The following is a 5,333-nucleotide window of genomic DNA, read 5'->3' on the forward strand; positions in this document are numbered from 1 at the left end:
GGCTATCATAATATATACCCTTAGCTTGAGTCCCACAAAAGGGGTGGTGTCTTTTAACGCCTTTGAAATCATCAAGAGAAATCAAAGAAACCATTTCCAATCCTATCTTTACAACCAGAAGTTCATTGATCAGTGCAGGTAAAGGATGGCTAATCAAGGGGGAATGGCTTTTAGAAAGTATGGTTTGATCCACACAGCTGAGTGATCAGGGCAAGCTCAAATCCCATCTGAGTGGGGCAATAAATCTATAGTCCTGTCATCTTTGAGATATCTCATTCATGAAGCACAGGTAAGAAATCACCTCTAGTTGCCATTAAATTATCAAGCACATTTGCTTTGCAGTGATCCATGTATAGAGTTTTATAATTAAGAGAACAATGTAGCCCCAGAAATTCAGAACAAATATCTAACATCAAGGCCTGAACTCTAGTTTTCCTACTAAATGCCTGGGAAATTTGGTCCCAAACACTTTGCCCTTTTGGGACTCGGTTTATTTATCTAAAAAAAGAGAAAGAGTTGTGTTCATATTAGAATGGCCAAAATCTAGAACCCTGATAACACCAAATACTGACAAGATCGTGGAGCAACAGGAGCTCTCATTCATTACTGGTGGAAATGCAAAATGGTATCATCAGTTAGGAAGACAATTTGGCAGTTTCTTGCAAAACTAAGTATATTATTAAAATCCAGTAATTATAGTCCTTGGTATTTACCCAAAGATGTTAAACACTTGTGTTCACACACAAAAAAACCTGCACATGTATGTTTATAGCAGCATTATCATAATTGCCAAAACTTGGAAGCAACCAAGATGTCCTTCAGTAGATGAATGAATAAACTGTGGTCCATTCAGACAATAGTATTCAGCAGTAAAAATAAATGAGCTCTCAAACCATAAAAAGACATAGAGAAAACTTAAATGCATATTGCTAACTAAAAGAAGCCCATCTGAGAAGGACACATACTACATGATTCCAACTCTATGACACTCTGAAAAACACAAAACTCTAAAGAAATGCTTAAAAATCAATGGTTGCCATAGGTAGAGAGAGGGGAGGAATAAGCAAAGTACAGAGGATTTTTAGAGCAATGATAATACTCTATATGATCCTACATAATAAAAGCATAATATGTAAATCAACTGAACGGTGATACGACCAGTCGGCGGGGGACAGGGCCAGGGAGCAGGCAGTGCCAGACCAGCCAAGGCATGTGCCAGTAGGCTGAGAGAGGGGACATCAATGGGGGGGAGGGGGCAGAGGAAACCAACAATGGTGAAGGGGCAATTGGGGGGTGGGAGCAGGGCCAGCCACTTGCCGGCCTTGCCATCCCCTGATCCGCCCGCCCGGTCACCTCCTGCAGAGGGAGGCCACCGGTGGCAGCAGTGGCTGGGCGATGGGGGGTGGGGCTGGCCACTCACCAGCTGGCACCATCCCCTGATCAGCCTGCCAGCTGCCCATGGAGAGGGGGCCTAAGCAGTCAGTTGGACATCCCCTGAGGGCTCCCAGACTGCGAGAGGGCACAGGCCAGGCTGAACCCCCCCCCTCCCCCCACCAAGTGCACGAATTTTCGTGCACAGGGCCTCTAGTGTTATAATAATGGAAAAATGTCATTATGTATTTTCCCACACCCACAGAATGTACAAGTCCAAGAGTGAACTCTAAGGTAAAGTGTGAACATTGGGTGATTATGATGAGCCAATGTAGGTTCATTCTTGGTACAAAATTCTTGTGAGTGATGTTGATAATGGGGGAGGCTCTGAATATGTAATGGCACAGGGAAATCGCTGTACCTTTCTTTCAATTTTATTGTAAATCTAAAACTGCTATAAAAATATAGACTTTTTTAAAAGGGTTGGGTGAGCTGCTCTCAAAAGAAACAAGTTGGAGTAGAGGTTAAAATCTTGAACTCTGTTATCAAAGAGACTTGGGTTCAAATTCAAACTCTGACACTCACCACCTCCTGAGCTTGATCAAATTACCCAACTACTCAGCCTCACTTTTTCATTTGTAAAATGGGGGTGATAATGATTCTGACCTTAGGAGGTACATAAAATATGTAATATCATTCAATAATAAGGTCAGAATTTCAAGGGCATATTTCAGTTTCTAATTATTGAAAATTTTTTTTCCCTTACTCTGAGAACTTCTCCCTACTTGTGTTACCATGAATATCAACTGATATTAGTATATCTTAATACTTCAAAAACTGTGCATTACTGTATTAATGAGAGGAAATAATATTGATATTATTTCACTCCTCTTACTTTTATTTATTTTTTAAAATATATTTTATTGATTTTTACATAGAGGAAGGGAGTGGGATAGAGAGCTAGAAATATCTATGAGAGAGAAACATCGATCAGCTGCCTCCTGCACAACCCCTACTGGGGATCGAGCCTGCAACCAAAGTTCAGCTCTTGACTGGAATCAAACCCAGAACCCTTCAGTCTGCAGGCCGATGCTCTATCCACTGAGCCAAACTGATGAGGGTACCCCTCTTACTTTTGGAGGTACTAATTAAAAACAATCCCAATGTAATGCTTTCATTCAAACTGAGTAATGTAAATTTAAAGTGTTTTAAAATACACTAGTTCTAACACATTTGATTTTACAGAGATTTAAAAGAACATCTCTAAAAATCAATTTCTAAAAATAATTACATATATCAAAACAACCATTTAAAAAGTAGAATTACTTATATTAACTGATATGGAGTTTGTTTTCTATTTTCAATATTATTAAGATTAATCAGATTTTTTATTTTCATTTTAATGACTGAAACAAAACAGATCTAAAACCGCAGCTTCTGGAAGAACTTGCTGGTCTTGTACTTCTCTTCAAACTTGACCTTGGCCTCCCATTAGCCTTGCGTTTTAGAGCAGGGACTCTGAAGATGTCCTTGTTGATGACAGTTTTGTCCAAGGGGATATATCCACAGAGTACCTTGTGGGCATGAGGTGATTGTAGTTATAAACTTTCACAAAAGACTTAATCTTTGACCTCTTGGCAATTTTCTTCTTGCCCATGGCAGCTGTCACTTTTCGGGGATTGTGATCAACCCCAGCCACCAGAGCATGGCTATAGGGATGATCTGAGGTGCCATCCTCAATGTCCTTCATGATGATGGCTATGCGTCCAGAATAGCATCCGGCCAGGACCAGCACCATCTTCCTGGATTTTGAAGGCAGCCACTTGGCCTAGAGCTGAAAGGAAAGAACGGAGATTATTTTTATTAGACCTAAATTTTCATAAGATCTGTTAAATCACAGGTAAAATGGTACCAAGTCAAATGAGCTTTATCTCCACTTTGGGAAAACTGAAATGATTATCAATGAGGGAAAATAAGGCTGAAGAAATATCACATCTCGGGATTTTTACCCTTTTTTCTTTTAATTGAGCTTCTCCCTCTCATAGATCTTGTACTTATCATTCATTTATTTTCATCTTCAAGTATTTAGGTAATACACACACATAGAGAGGTCTGGCTGTTTAGAAAACAACAAATCAAACCAAATCCTTTATGAAGCTGCTGATTTCAATACATCTCCATGCTATTTGATTTGGAAATGATTTACATATGCTTAAATTACCTCTTCCATGATTGAATTTTTTAAGTAATTCATTACAAATAAAATTTTACTAGGACATTTAAAAATAATTTCTTTGTTCTGTTCCATTTATATTCACAAAAGTCTTATTGATAAAGCATGAGAAAAGAATTGGTACAAGTAAGTCATACTTAAGTGGGTTTTTTTAAAACCACTAAGGTACCACCTCAAAAAATGATATTGACCTGTCAGTTATACCTTCTTTCTCTGTGAATATGCCTCCATGTTGCAGGGGAGATATACATATTGGCATGTATTGAAATAGTCTGCGTCAAATTATCATCTAGTTGAGATAGGGATGTAGCAAGGGGATGTCTCCATGACTCAAAAGCCCACAGAGAGGAACCGCAGTGTCAAACTTGTGATATGGTGTCAAGATGAAGTATGCTTTGCATTTTATTAATAGTAGGGAACACATTTCACTGCTCATTCAAGTGTCGTGCTAGAACTAGGTGAGTGTTGCCAATATAAGTGGATGGAGATCAACACTTTTTTGACACTCCTGCTACCAAGTGCCTATAAAACGTTTATACCTACAATTGTGTCAAATTATGCTAACTGAGTACTGAAAAGACACTATAAGTTGAAGTATTCAAACATTACGTTTCTCTGAATCGCGTGGAGTTCTTCAAGTTAGGTACTTGGAGGGCGTTTTTCCCTTTACCAAGTAGTGTCAAAGTACAATGTCCTAAAGTGTCATTTGCTCTTAATTTAATCTTTAAAAGTAAGTATGAGGAAAGCAAATCTATTTAAATTCTTGATTATACAAATAAAAGGTATTAAAGGTTTTAACTTCACTGCTTTTATTTTATTTTTTTCAACCCAGTATACTAGTATCAGGATTATTTCTTTGATAGAGTGTTTTTATTATAAATGATACTTTGAGTACAGCTCAGAGTTTTTAACAATGTCAGCCCATCGGTAGATGTTAATATAACAGCTGTGATTGTGAGTCAGGAAGAAAATGAAATAAAATACTCATTCCTAGGGAAGTTTTGGGGGTTTTTCCCTTAACTCCTCTCAGGTCAAAATGAATAGGGATTTTTCTGAAAGTCATTATAGACAAACACAACTTCAATGACTTCTCAATTTTATTTTAGGATATTCTGCTTTTAGGAATACAGATAACGATCCTTGAGTTTCTAAATTCTGACCATATTCTATTAAAATCATTTTTCTACTTTTCTGTTAAACTGCATTTAATCCTTTGTGTCAATGTGCTGAGGAAGATAGTAAAGAGATATCTGAACTTTGCCTTAAACTACTTTAATCTTTTTTTAAGCTCTCATTCATGTAACACAGCTTCAGCAATCTGATTTCAACACCCCAATCTCCCAGGGGGAAAATGCTAAGATTTCCAAGTTCAGAGACCAGTGTGAACCTGATTCTCCTCAACTAAAAGGTATTTAATTCTAACGGCACATTCTCTACAGTGCCTCCTGGAGGCTTTTCAAGTCTTTTGAATTTTAATGGTAGTAAAGAGATCTTTTGTACTGGCTGAAGGGGTCCTAGAACTGAGGGGATTGGTAATGGCATATGGCACAGGTGGTCACAGAGAATTTTTATCAAGTGTGGAAAACATCAACCCTCTTACAAGGCAGCATATGCCGCCAAGAACACATTTGCCCAAAACCTTTGTTCCCTGTGTTGGCTGTGAGCACAATTTAGCAACCAATTTTAAATGCTGTTCTAGTCCCAAGGCCCTTAATGATGTGGGATTCAG

At 38.2% G+C, this 5,333-nt stretch overlaps 1 pseudogene; it reads right to left on the minus strand.

The window, feature by feature from the left end:
- Window positions 1-2,789: 2,789 nt before the first annotated feature.
- On the minus strand, window positions 2,790-3,171 carry LOC132229456 (large ribosomal subunit protein eL27-like; annotated as a pseudogene).
- Window positions 3,172-5,333: the final 2,162 nt, after the last annotated feature.

Source organism: Myotis daubentonii, chromosome 3, assembly GCF_963259705.1.
Source record: "Myotis daubentonii chromosome 3, mMyoDau2.1, whole genome shotgun sequence".
Lineage (NCBI taxonomy): Eukaryota > Metazoa > Chordata > Mammalia > Chiroptera > Vespertilionidae > Myotis > Myotis daubentonii.